The 13970-nt window shown below is 45.9% G+C and overlaps 1 protein-coding gene across 1 annotated transcript in view; it reads left to right on the top strand.

Moving 5' to 3' along the window:
* Window positions 1-13970, top strand: part of TRIP4 (thyroid hormone receptor interactor 4) — a 405010-nt gene that overhangs the window by 41125 nt on the left and 349915 nt on the right. The gene's annotated exons all lie outside the window — the stretch shown is intronic.

The following is a 13970-nucleotide window of genomic DNA, read 5'->3' as shown; positions in this document are numbered from 1 at the left end:
AGTAGGTACAGGACACTATCAGTTTGTCTCTTTGTTTATCTCTTCTCGCTGCTTTGTGGACTTGAGACATTACTTATGCAGATCTTCCCGGGTACAGTTTAGAATCAGGTGGTCTGGGCAAACAAAACACACACAGTGAATTAAGGGAGGTTATCCGAGCACATAATCGGGGATAGTGAGCCCCTGTACACCCAGAATCTGAAGTTAGATTGGCAGTAAGATATTTTAGTGTTCTTGGTGGGTAGCAATATTTTATGCTTCTTCCTGTAGTGACACTTTAATGCAACTGGACAAATCTATTGTATTAATATTACTGAGTGTGGAGGGAGTTACACGGAACTTCACATTTTTAGTTTATGTAAGAGTTCTTCTATTGCTGTGCATCATGCAACAATGCATTTAGTGTATGTGTGGGATGATGCAACTCAGTGACTAAGAAGTGATGAATGGTTTGCCTTGATATTTATTGTAAAAACAACAAGGTGATGGAAGGAATACTTGAATTAATCTCTGCCACAGGCGATCATTCTAAATCACTATCATTTTTTGTCCACTACACCATTCTAGACAGAGACTTGACAAATCAGTCTGGGTCATACTTTAGTAGGAACAGCCCAGTGCAAACTGCCAGTCCAGGTTCCTTCTCATTGGGACCACAAGCCACACCCAAACTGGTTTTGACATAAGTAAGTGTTATCACTGAGTTATAGCTTGAGTCTTATGACACAGTCAGCACAGGATCCACATCTGGGCATACCTGTTGCACATAGGGCATCTATTAGAAAAAACAACAAGGGGATGAAAGGAATGCTTGCATTAATCTGACACTGGCAATTGGTCAAGCCACATTCTAGACCATAGTTGTTCTCCCAATGCACCATTCTAGACAGTTCCAGGACTCAAGCTATACCTCACTTATGAGACCTAAGTAGGAAAGGGTTTTCATCAGCAGGGGACCATGGTCCAATGCTTATGAAGGAATGTTGCATTATAATTGTTCGAGTGCTACATGCGCACTAGTGCGATCAGTATTACAGAGAGGGCCCACACAAGTGTTTGCAGCCCCTTCTGTAATACTAAAGTGCCTCAAGGGTGCAGAAAGTAGGCACCCACACCTGTTGCTCCATCAGGTCACTTTATTATGACCCCAGGTGTATTACTCTAATAAGCTCAATGGATGAAAACTAAGACTACAGCTTTTATTCCATAGTAGACTGCCACATTAAAGCACAAGAATGTCAACGGTGTCAGTGATATCATGGTGTGTAGAGAGTGTGGTTGTATTTCCTGATTGAAGCGTAAGCCAAGGGTAACAGGTGGGCAATGAGGATGATAACCTGATTGTTGTCCCTGTAGAGTGCTATGCAAAGAAATTCCATCACAAGTGCAAACCTTGAGATCCCCGAACCAGTGACCGATTTCTCAGTAGAATAACAACAACAACAAAAATGTATCAAATTAATACAAAACTCGGTCAATAAAAATTGATGGTGTAGATTAAATACATACATAAGATAAGACGGCACGACTTCAGTTATTAGCAGCAAGTCATGATTAGCTACTGTTAATTTGCCCTAATCATCACCATCATACATTTTTTCAATCTGCATGGCACTGTAAATCAAGTCATATTTCCATTGCACCAAAGAATCGTGTAATTTGCGCACCATGTTTCTCAGCCTTACTGGATCCAAAATAAATGTATTGCTTTTAATGCTGACAGATTCCGACTGAAGGTGCAGCAGGCAGGTCTGCATTTCTTGTAGTAAGATACCTCAGTAAAGGAAATAAAAAACAATCTCCAAGGTGCTGTATAGAAGTTACCAAACAGATAGAACTCTAACACTGAGTGGATTCTGAATCACTTGGGCACAGATCGAGGTCTGAATCTCTATACCCTTCTTTAGGACAGGAAACTAGGAGATGGGTTGTATTTAAATGAAACCTAACCAAATAAAGTCTGTGCCAGGGATTCAGTATAAAACGCAGATAATACTCCATAAAAAGTGTGGTTGACAAAAGTTGATAACTAGCCATCAACCTCTTGCAGTAATCAAAATGTTCTCCTTTGCTCATTAACTTAGCTACAAATGCAGATTTACTGACATCTTTCACAGAAAACTTAATACATCAAGGGTGAGAAAAAAAAAGAGAATTTCATATTATTGCATATTGTTCCTTATTATTAGTTACCTGGGGGATTTTTAATCTGTTGTTATGCCTCAATCAATTTATAATCACAAATTGATTAAGGTTAGTCTCCCCTTTTGACCAAACAGAAAGCCATAACATTAAAGGGGATAACTTTACATAATTCTCAAGATATGGAACTCCCAATTCAGAAAGGCATACATATATTGGGGAACTAACTGGAATGGACAATAATCATTTCAAAAGCTTACTTTCATTGACCGATAAGAGCGGTGCTTCATTAGTTCTTTAGATGCCTGCACCTTAAGTTGCCACAGATATACAGCTTACATATGCAGTGGCTTATAGCCGATTTTTGCAGAAAACCTAAAATTGCAAAAAATGAACTGTTCAAAATGGGTATTCATTACTTTCATTTTTTTTTTTTTAATCTCTTTATTGAATGAAATAACCACAATTATCATATAAAATCAAGTGCCTTGGTGCTACCAGAATGGCGTGACAATGTATTATCCAATGATCCAAAACAAGAAAAATTAAGAAGAAAAAGAAAAAAGGTATCAATCCAGAACATAATTGGGGGGTGGTGGTGACAGTGTGGGAGGGTCTGAAAGGCTTACTAAGGCCAGGTGGTGGGGAGCGAGCCAACTGATCATTGATGGCATCATGACCTGTGGGGTGAACTTCGTGGATTATGGTGAAGGAAGGGGGGGGAGAGGCGCAAAGGGGCAGAGGAAGGAGTTGCAGAACTGAAGGAAGGAGAGCGTCCCCTTAGTAATTCTATATGTGAGTTTAATATATTACAGCCCTCTTGTTTGTTATGAGGGGGGGGAACAACTAAAGAGGATACCAGTGCTGATCATTTACACCTGTCAGTCGTTGTGAAATTCCCTCGCATACTCCTCCCAACGACACATCACGGTTGAGTCCACTTCAAGACCAGTCCTCCTCGCCCATTGCATAATATCTCTCATGCAATGCTTGTACAATAAATATCATGTGGTATGTCGCAAATGTTGTTTGATCTAGGGTCTATGTATGTGTTTCGGAGCTCCCTTTCCAGTTTACTGTCAACACAGCGTCAAGAGTTTCTTGTGAGCTAGTCACGAGACTATGACAATTATGTGTGAACTAGGGCCGCCCCCAGATTCATGGTGGACGAGTGTCATCTTTGGTTTCGAGTCATGTGACTAGTGCTTCTCACATATCTAGTTCTTTAATCTGCACCCCTCTATCCCTGAGCGAGTGCAGCACCTGTGCTTCCGCTCTCGCCCACTTCAGCATATCCCTCGTCCACTGACGGGCATCCGGCGCATTTGGGGCTTTCCATTGCATCGCTGTTAAGCGTTTGAATAGTATAAAAGCCAATTCGATGCATCTTTGTACCTGTTTCTTTCCTTTCAATTTTGGGCGGATGCCCAATAAACAGGATGCCGATGTGGGAGAGAGCGGGCGCCCAATCAGTTCAGCTGTCAACGCAGTGATGTCCTGCAAGGCCCTGTGTATCAGTGGGGAGTCCCATATCATGTGGTAAAACGTGGCATTGGAATCACCACATCTGGGGCACTCCTGTACAGGCTGAGGAAACATGTGCTTCAGCCTACCCGGAGACAGATAATTCTGGTGCAGTTAGTTAAATTGCGTGAAGCGGAATCTGGGGTTGCGAGATACTGTGCGTGTTAGACTGAGCGTAGTGCTCCATTCTTGTTGAGTTAGCGGAGCAGGTAGGACCTGGTCCCATCTGATCTTCGCTTGGGGCTAGGCTACCTCCGGATTACCCAATAAGGCTTTGTATATGTGAGATATGCTGCAATGACCTCCTGGGCCAGCTAATAGTTCGTGCAGTATAGGCGATGTCTAGGGTTCCTTGTCTCCACATTGCCATGTCTGGAGCGTAAGCTGTTGTGGTGCGCAATAATTCAGGAACCATCCCCGGTCCACCTCATATGCCAACATGAGTTCTGCATGTGTCATCATGCGGTCTTCTGTAAATGTGTCCCCAATCGTTTGTATTCCCTTCGTGGACCACTGAGATAACCTATGTTGTCTAGTTACTTTGGAGAACCCTGGTTTGGAAAGCAGCGTGATTCGGGGTGAGTATGGAGGGTTCTGATTGCCACCAGTTATGTACCTGCACCAACACCTGTGGGCTACATGCATCAGGATATGACGCTGACCAGTCAGATCATTACGATCCATCAGCCATTGTAACACCCCCATATCTCCCAGATTGGCGTGTACTAATTTCGCCTCTGAATTCGGGGGAGTCCGCATCCAACGCCACGCCCACTGTATCTGGGCAGCAGCATAATATAGTTCATAGTGCGGGGTGCCTAATCCACCCATTTCAAGTGGCAGCTGCGTGGAAGTAAGTGCTACGCGCCGGCGGCCCTCCCCCCAAATCAAGTCTGTTGTGAGGCCAGTCAATAGTTTGAAAAAATCACGAGGGATTAGTAGTGGGAGAGCACTGAAGTGATACAGCAAGCGCGGGAGTATAATCATTTTGGCGATCGCCACCCTACCCATGGGCGAGAGTGTAAGTGATCTCCAGAAAGGCAAGGTTCCTTTGATTGATCTTACTGCACGTCCCAGATTGCCCTCCCTCAGGTCATCAATACCATAATATATTTGAATGCCTAGGTATTTAAAGGTGGTATAAGACCACAGGAGTGCGTGTATCGGGGAAACAGAGTGAAGCTCCTCCGGAGTCGGTGCTAGAGGAAACAGGCAGGACTTGGACCAATTAACCCGCAGACCTGATAGGTCTCCAAATTGGCTTAGTAGTTGCAGCAGACCCGGGAGTGCGGCTGTGCAGTTACGCAGATATATCAGCACATCATCCGCATATAATGAAACAATCTGGTGGCTGGTGCCATGCATTATGCCCCAGTCCTGAGCTCTTTTCCTGAGTTGTGCAGCCAATGGTTCGATCGCTAGAGCGAACAGGAGAAGGGACAATGGGCATCCTTGCCTTGTACCCCTCCCACTAGGAAACCCATCAGAAATTATCCCACCCGTATTAACACGAGCAACCGGGTCGGCATACAGGATGCTAATCCATTTTGAGAATATCTGTCCAAACCCCATTTGATGTAGCGTCTCCATCAAGAAGGGCCAACCCAGTGTATCGAACGCATTCTCAATATATAGGTAGACCGCTACTCGGTCATGGTCGAACACAGGTGCATCATGTATGAGCTGTAATAGATGCCTAATATTTATGAAAGTGTTACGACCTGGGATAAAGCCCGATTGGTCGTCGTGTACCAACAACGGCATCAGTGGCAGTAGGAGGTTCGCCAGGATCTTACCTATGAGCTTGCAATCCAGGTTCAGAAGGGAGAGGGGTTGGTATGAACGCACATCTAGGGGGTCTCGCCCCCTTTTCGGGAGAACAACTATCACCGCCTCTCGCTGTGATCCCGAAAGCCTGCCCTTCTCGAACGCTTCATGTAACATTTCTATGTATGGCTTGATTAGTTGCCCAGCGCATGTACGGTAATACTCTACTGGGAAACCGTCGCTGCCTGGCGCTTTGTTGCCGGCTAATTGCTGTAGTGCTATCTGTACTTCCTCTGCGTCTATTATTTTATCCGACTCTCATTGCTGCGTTGCAGAAAGATGGGCCAGGGGGAGTGCCTGAAAAAATTCTCCTAGCTGCTCTGGCAGTGGCAGGAGACGCGCCGCGTATAAGATGCTGTAATATTGTCTAAATGCGTTGTTTATTTCTGCTTGGGTTTTGACCACTTCACCCAAATCTAGTTTTATTTGCCCCTATTGGACCGCGCTGTAGTTCTCCTCGCACCAGCCAGGCCAACAGTCTACCCGAGCGATCCCCCCTCAGAATGTGTTCTGGCTACATAATGGGGGTAGTCAAATCTCCGCAAGCGAGTATCAATCTCGCTCGTACGCACACGGAGCGCTTTTAGTGCTTCTGGGGGTCACGGCGCCTGTCACAGATCCACACTCTGCATCACGGAGTGCAGCCTCCACCCTCACCAGCTCGTTCGTCAGCACTCAACGCGCTCCCCCTGCTGCCGACATGCATTGGCCTCTGACCACCACCTTGTGGGCGTCCCACTCCATGGCCCGCGACGATGCCGTCACATTATTGAGTTTGAAATAGTCAGAGATGTGTTTGATCAGCTCTTGACGAAATGGTGGGTCTTACAGCAAAGTCAGTTGCAGTCGCCAGGTAGGAATGGCCGTCTGCGCTCTTCCCCAGCCAAGGACACCCAATAGTGGGCAGTGGTCCGATATAGTTTTAGCTAGGTAGGAAGCCTCTGAAAAGCTACTGATAAGCTCAGTGGAACAAAGTAGCCAGTCTATGCAGGTGTGAAGGTGGTGGACCGGGGAGAAAAAGGAATATTCCCTGTCTTGGGGATATAGTGTACGCCACACATCTACAAGTCTGCACTCTGAGATCCAGGTCTGAAACAACTGTGAGGTTTTCCTACTGAGAGCGCCATCCAATGGGAGGTGTGACCTATCTTTATCTATGTCCGGCATGCAGTTCCAGTTGCCTCCCCATATGTAATTAGTTGTAGGGTCTTGGAACAACCGGGGTGTGAGCAATAGGAGAAAGTCTCCCTGCTTTGAATTGGGAGCATATAAGCCTGTTATGGTGAGCGGCCTACCGTCCAGGAATCCCACCAGCTGTACATACCGTCCATCTATGTCAATTTTATGGTGTTCTACTGTGTAGGGTACTTCCGGAGCAATCCATACTAATACTCCTTTGGCACATGCAGATGTCACGGTACCAAAAACCAAGCCACGCCATCTGTTTGTGAGACTGCGCAGTTCGTCTTGTGTGAGATGGGTTTCCTGCACTGTAGCAATATGTGTTTTGTGTCTCTTAAGGTACGCATAAACTCTGCAGCGCTTACTAAAATTAACCATGCCTCTTACAGTCCAGGTTATTATGTTATATTTGGTCAGTCCCATGTGGATGAGAGGTTACGCGGAGGCGACAGTGTTATCTGGTGGTCCGCCTGATGTGAAAGTGCTGTGCTGCATAAACCTGGCTCCCTGCTTCCCTCCCCCCCCCACTCCTCGTCCCGGGCCCACACCGTCTAGTGCGTATGAAAAAGGATATAAAGAAAAAAGGAAGATAAACAAAGGAAGGGCTCCTGTGACGGTAGCCAACTTGAGACACGGTGGCACAACTGGTGGCACTTGTGGTAAACAACATGGTATGGTCCATTAGGTGACCCAGTAGGGCGTGGGGGGGCGTGAGAGTCCGCGATGGGAGGTCATGACAGCCCTTGCCGGATTTTTGACACACTCCGCTCCACCCCCCCCTCCCCGCCACTCTCATGTCCCTTGACGTATATATCCCCTTCCAAGAAGAGATCTCCAAGGGGGTCGGCTAACAGGGGAGCGTCGATCCATCATAAGTTCCAATAGATCGTCCGGTTAAATCGTATTCAGTGGTACTTCAGTGTACATTCTTGTTCTGCGCTAAATGTCATCCACCATGCGTGGCGTGAGTTCTGGGCCGAACATCGACGGAGAAGTAGAGCCGCTGGAATGATCCGTCGCGTTTCCTAATGTTGCGTTCCCAGAGACTGGATTGATCTGGTTCTGCGGTGAAGCAAACCAATTGGCTTCCTTTAAAGCTTGCTTTTGACTTTCAGCCACTTGTTCCTTGGATGGGTGTGTGTCAGTGTTTGATTTCTTTCTTCTTCGGCGAGGCTGTGGGGTAGGCCACGTTCCCTGTTTAGAGTCATCATTTTTAAGTTGGGCGAGCCCCTTTGCTTGGCGCCAGGTCCAAGCGTCATCTGGGGATGGAAAGATGTGGATCTTTTCCCCATCTATCACCCGGAGTCGTGAGGGAAATAACAGGGAGTAGGAAAAATTATGTTCGCGCAATGATTGTTTCACTCTTGTGAAGGACGCACGTCTGCGCTGTACCTCAACTGTGTAATCTGGATAGGCCGTTATTACATTGTTGTCCATCTGTATTGGGCCTTGTGTCCTAAAACTTTGGAGGATCAGGTCTCTGTCACGGACGTTTAGCAAGCACGCAGTCGGGTCGTGGGGGGGCTCCTGGGCGTGGTGGTCCGCTTGGGATCCGGTGAGCACACTCCACCGCAAACATGGGTGATGCACTGGTTATTATCACCTTATCTAGGAGCCATTTCTCCAGGAATATTTCAGCATGTGGTGATTCTGTTCGTTCCGGGAACCCCATGAATCTTATGTTGTTTCTCCTCAAGCGTTCCTCCGCCATTCTCTGCAGGTGGATGACCTCTGTCTCCATGCGTTGCATCTGATCTCGTAACTCCTTTATGTCTGGTAACGTTTCCTTGAGCGATCGTTCATTCTCAGTGACCCTGTCCGCTAGTTTGCATTGGTCTGCTCTTAGCAAATTCACTTCAGCTACCACAGAGTCTATCTTCCCTTTCAAGGTGGTTTTCGTGTCTAATACTGCTTGTAGTAATTTGTCGTATAGTGCTGAGTGTGCTTGAAGCGTTTGATTCATTTGTTGTAGCGCAGCAGCTTGTGTTTCTGCCGGTTCGACCGGTGTCTGCTCATCCATTTCAGCTGTGGGCTGCGGCCTAGGCGGTTTTGGCTTAACCATGGTTGTGCAGGATTTTTGCCGTGGCCAGTGGCGTCAACTGGTCTGAGACCCCCTGAGCCGTCTAGCAAATAATCTATCCAGCGGAATGAGGCAACCACAGAAGTAGTGCTAAGAATTGTCTTTTAAACCCCTTGTGCCAATGTCATAGTAAGGCTACAGTTATAAATTAGCAGCTCGTTTTCCAGCAGTATTGGTCACTGCGTGTTCATTATTCACGACAGTTTAAGTTTGATCGTGACTGTACCAGCCTAGTTGTCTTACTTCGTGCGCTGTTGAGAAGCGTCAGGGTTGTAGCTCTGTGGGCCTGCCGTGCCTAGCAGCGCTATCACAGGCCAGTTTGCCGCATATTTGTTGAACGCCCACTCTCTCCACAGTCCCCAGAAAATGGCGATTTCCACAGTGGTTACCTCCCGTATGGGCAGTAGTGCTAGCCCCCTTGAGGCAGCCCACTCACAGCTGGCAGGGAGAACTGCGCAATTATGTAGGGCAACCATCCCACTTCGTTGAAAGGGCACTGTGGTCAGCCCGGCTGATAAATGGTGATAGCTCCGACTTCTAACTTGGCCTCGTGTTCACTCACTATTCATGGTACGTTCATCTTCTTAACGCAATGGCCCCCTGCTTCCATCCGCCAAACCTGCTAGTTCCCTGGGTTCACCTAGGCGATCCTACTCTCCGGCAGGCAGCATCAAGATAGTCGCCCTCTTCCGCTGGCCCCTATGCGACAGTCCGCAATCCACTGATCGCTGGGCCCAGCAAAAGAAACATTGGAGCGCAACGGCGCTTCCCCACACAATGGAGTCGGAACTGTGGTGAGTCAGGTAAGTATTTGTCTGCGGAACCAGTTCAGGTTCCAAGTACTCAGACTACAATATCAGGGTCCCACAGTGTGATCCCAACAGTGCGCGGGGAGCTCTGTGCTTTTATGGGCCTGCTGCAGGGTTTCATCTATCAGATCCGCGGGCCGTTACCTTCTCAACCGGAGGGTCCTGTCGATCCATTCCCTCTGCACGTCACCGCCCATTAAACCCCCACGTCTCTGAAGGCGATCACACGACCCAGTCATCATTGCATCTTCGGCAGGGACACCGCTATCTCTGGCCCAGCGTCACCTCCAGTCGGCAATCCGCTCTGCCCGAGCGCCGGATCACCCCTCGGCGCGCAGCTGGAGGTCCGCCGAGCAGCCGACTGTCGCACCCTCCCGGTGCTGCCAGTTCTCTTGAGGCGACGGGCGTTGGGGCGGGTCGAGGAGGAAGAATTTTAGGAGTTTTTCTCCGGGCCGTGACCAGAGCTTTTAGGAAGCGTCCGCTCCGGCCGCCATCTTGGACACGCCCCGGGAGTTCCTTACTTTCATAAGGTGTGACCAGGTACTTTTATTGTTGAATGGAACCCCTAGGTACGTGAAGGTTGGGACCCACATGACAATATGCTTTTTCGACTTGCCGTTCAACTGACCACAGACTGTGGTATATGATTTTGATACATTTATGCAATAACATCACAGTGAAGTTGAAAAAGTGCACTATTGTGGGCCCAACTCCCATTGCTAACATTCTTTCCCATCACTTTGATCGGTTCATACAATCGAAGGCAGAGATCAGGTCCATGAAGGCTAGATGGACAAAAGTCCTTCTTCACTCTGGTATATTTATTGATTTTAAGGTAGAGATTCAGACACTGGTTAATGGTACCAGGTCCTGCCCTGAACCCATACTGAAGTCAGGCAGAATAAATTTTTCCATGGCCCAAGCCTCCAGGTGATCTAACAAAACTCTGCCCAACACCTTCATTTTAGAGTCAGTCAGAGACATTACACGGTAACATCTGAGGTCCAACCTGTCCCCCTTTTTACCCCTTTTTAAAGATGGGAGCAGTGATGGAATTTGTCCAAGATTTTGGGGATCCTAAAGAGGCAGCAATTCTCAGTACATGAGCTAATAACACTGCCCACAGGTCAATGTTTTACTTGAAAAGATCTGTAGGGACAACAGCTGGTGCCTTATTCCTTGGGCTACATTCAATGGAGGAGATTATCTACTCCAGTGTAAACACTAGTACATCTTCGGTGCCACTGTCCCCTTCATGGTGGGACCAACCTATGTCCCTGTCTGCCTTAGGACATTCATAAGCCTTGGCAAAATGATCTGCTCATAATTGGGGCATTAGTGGGATCCATATTAGCATTATGAGTATCTCTAAAATAGTTTTGTTCAGTGGCCACAGTTCTTCAGAATGATCTAAGCAGTTGAGCCGGTTCACCATCTTACCTCTTACTTACTTAGCATCAGTTGTATTCTTGTTCATTATCTGTGACAATAAATAGTCTGAGTCAGTCGTGCCCCATTCCTCTATCGATGGAATAAATCTATAAGATTAAAGTTTGGTATAACGTAGTGCCAAGGAAACAGCCAACGGATTGTGGTCACTTAAACATTTCTGAATGACAGTAAAATTGTAAAACCAGCATCCCATGGATTTTTAGACAATAATATATAGTCCATCATACTTCCATTGCCCTTCTCTTTGAAAGTAACATGTTTAGTACCAGTCACAGAAACGAAATCCAGTGAAAGAGCTAAAATATGTCCTGCCATACTCTTGTAAAAATAAAATAAAAAAAAGCACTTCCCCACAGGTATTGCGTTCAGAATGGAAGTAATCCACCTTGTCTTGTCCTGGATTGCCATAAACTGAAAAAGTGCAGAGTCTGCTACTAAAATCTGCTATTACAATCCTAAAACCTGCATTTTAAAAATGTATATATACATTTTAAAATTGTGTGAAAAATTAATTTAAAAAAAATTCTGAATTGCAGGAAAAGTAATGCATAAAATCAGGAAATGCAAAGAATCGCAATAAAACGCAGATACCCTGCTCGCTAAAGAAACAGAGTACGGTTTATTAACCCCCTTAGGAAACCATGCATTAGATGTGAAAGCTGGAGGAACATAAGCATTGAAGCCATTTATATGGACAATATCATTATCAATGTCCTTGTTACCTGAAACAGTATTATGTTCTCTTCCTCCTCTTAAGAGTATGGTGTCCCACTTGCTCACTAACCAAGACTTCACCTGTTGCCCCAGATGTTAGGAAAGTCATAAAACTAGGATTTTAGTCCTCTAAAATCCCCATCCCCAAAGGGCCATTTTCATGTCATTCAATCGACCTGCTCTAGAGAATCAAGGACAGCAAACCTATTATGAGTTTCAATGGCGGACAACCCTCTTGATGATCCATGTACAGCAGGGATTCTAGAATTAAGACCATTATTGGGACTATTTAAAAAACCCCAAAGGGAAGGTCTTGATGCTATTCTGTGGTACTTCAAAAGAATTTAGCCTGTAAAGTAAGAAATCAACCATCTGGGGATCTCTGAGGTTAACAACAACACAATCACCCACCGCCCTTTTGGGACTTTTCCCCACTCATGGAAGTGTTGGAACAGCAATTATATTGTTGTACAAATTCCCACTATTGCCAAATGCCTTTCCCTACCAATGGATCACCTTATATTTCAATTGCAAACCATCCTCTACCTGGTTTGGACCCAACATCAGTAGATTTTTATGAGCAGTTAGCAAGGGGGTCGCTTCTGGGGGCAATTGTAACGATTTGAGATAGGGAAGATCAATTAAGTGCACATGTAAACGGGCACTGATTGGGCTCAAATTTGATGCTGACCTTGGGTGGTGCAGGAGATATCCAGTTTGCAGAGTGTGTGTGATGGAGCTATAAGGCAGGGGATCTACTAGGTTTGTTGGAGCCACTTGCCACATCTATTACCTATGTCACCGTATGGAGTTCTGCATTTATTCTCCCCTATAGACTCACCAATAACCCACTTTCACCCCATCAGTCTCTCGCCCCTCCTGCCCCAAGTGTCTCATCCTCAAATTAGACTTTACTCTCTCCATTATTTCCATAAATGCTAATTCTCTACCCTTCAGTGCTATCAGTATGGGGGTTAGATAATAGCTTGAGAGCCCCCTCCAGTAACTTAGAATGATTCTCCAGTCCAGTGCGCAGTTTACATCCAAAGTGGGTAACAATATACAACTCATTCCCTGTCTGCGATTCCTGGTCTTGAGATAGTGTCTTAGTTTGGTTAGATGATCTTTTTGTAGGAACATTGGTGGGGGGGGGGGGCGTCTTTTTAGCCTGGAAGACCCCAACATAATCATCATTATTAAGTTGAATGGCTTCAACGTCAAATGATAGTGGAGGTTGACGGCCTGAGCCCAGTTAGTGAGGTATTGCTAGTTATTCTCATCAACTGTACAGTCAATCAGAATCTAATCAAGTGGCAAGGGCTTGTGAAAGAGCTTTCTGAGTGGCCCCTAGCCTTTCTTCCACACACTAAGTCTCAGAGCTGATCGCATTCCTAGCATTAGTTTAAAAAGACAGTTATTTGTTAGCGGTTGGTCCTTCCCAGGTTTGTTTGTTGCCGTGACTTTCCCATGATTGTGGCCCTAAAAGAGCACAGTGGAAGAAAGTGGGACTACAAGAGGTGACAGTTACACCCCACACTGGTACTCCGAAAAGCCCTATAAGCGCTGTGACAACCCTGCTCTGTCTCCTCTTACTGGCGGGCTCGGTTCCCTGGAGGAATTCTGGGCAATGTAGTCCTGCCCAACAGCAGCCGGATTGATTTTTCCACTTGTGAGATATTGTGGGACCTTGTCTTGTTAGTGTGTGCTATTTGGGATTTAACCATCCAATTTGGACTTAGGTATTCAGATTCATCATGTGCAAATTAGGCTATTTTAGGTTTGAGGGATCAGCTGCTAGAGGGTCTAATAAGACCCACCTTCAAATTGGGTTTTGCTCGAATCTTACAAGGTTGCTATCCCCTTGATGATGTGGTGGTTCAGGTGGCTGAGTACACATCAATTTAATTTATATGTTTTCTTAGTGTTTCTTTGTCTTTTTATTATTACGTATTTATTGTATAATATGATACAAGCAATTCAACCCATTCATATTTTAACTTTTTATACTGTCTCAAATAAAACAAAAATTAGTTTCTTATGCTGGAGAAAAAGTTAGCCAGATTCTTGCGTTTTCAGATGAGAGTGAAGGAATTAGACTGGTGTTGGGGCTGTTGTGTGCCTAATATTTTCAAATAGCTTTTTCCGTTAGTGTTAGCAGCTGCTAATTGAGGTTGAAGCAAGGCTGCTTTTGCCTGATATATTTAAAATAGCATTTCTATCCGGAATTTACTAAGATGGTG

This window comes from Pleurodeles waltl, chromosome 3_1 (genome assembly GCF_031143425.1).
Source record: "Pleurodeles waltl isolate 20211129_DDA chromosome 3_1, aPleWal1.hap1.20221129, whole genome shotgun sequence".
In the NCBI taxonomy this organism is placed as follows: domain Eukaryota; kingdom Metazoa; phylum Chordata; class Amphibia; order Caudata; family Salamandridae; genus Pleurodeles; species Pleurodeles waltl.
The sequence above is the reverse complement of the archived record's forward strand: the minus strand, read 5'-3'. Positions and strand labels throughout refer to the sequence as shown.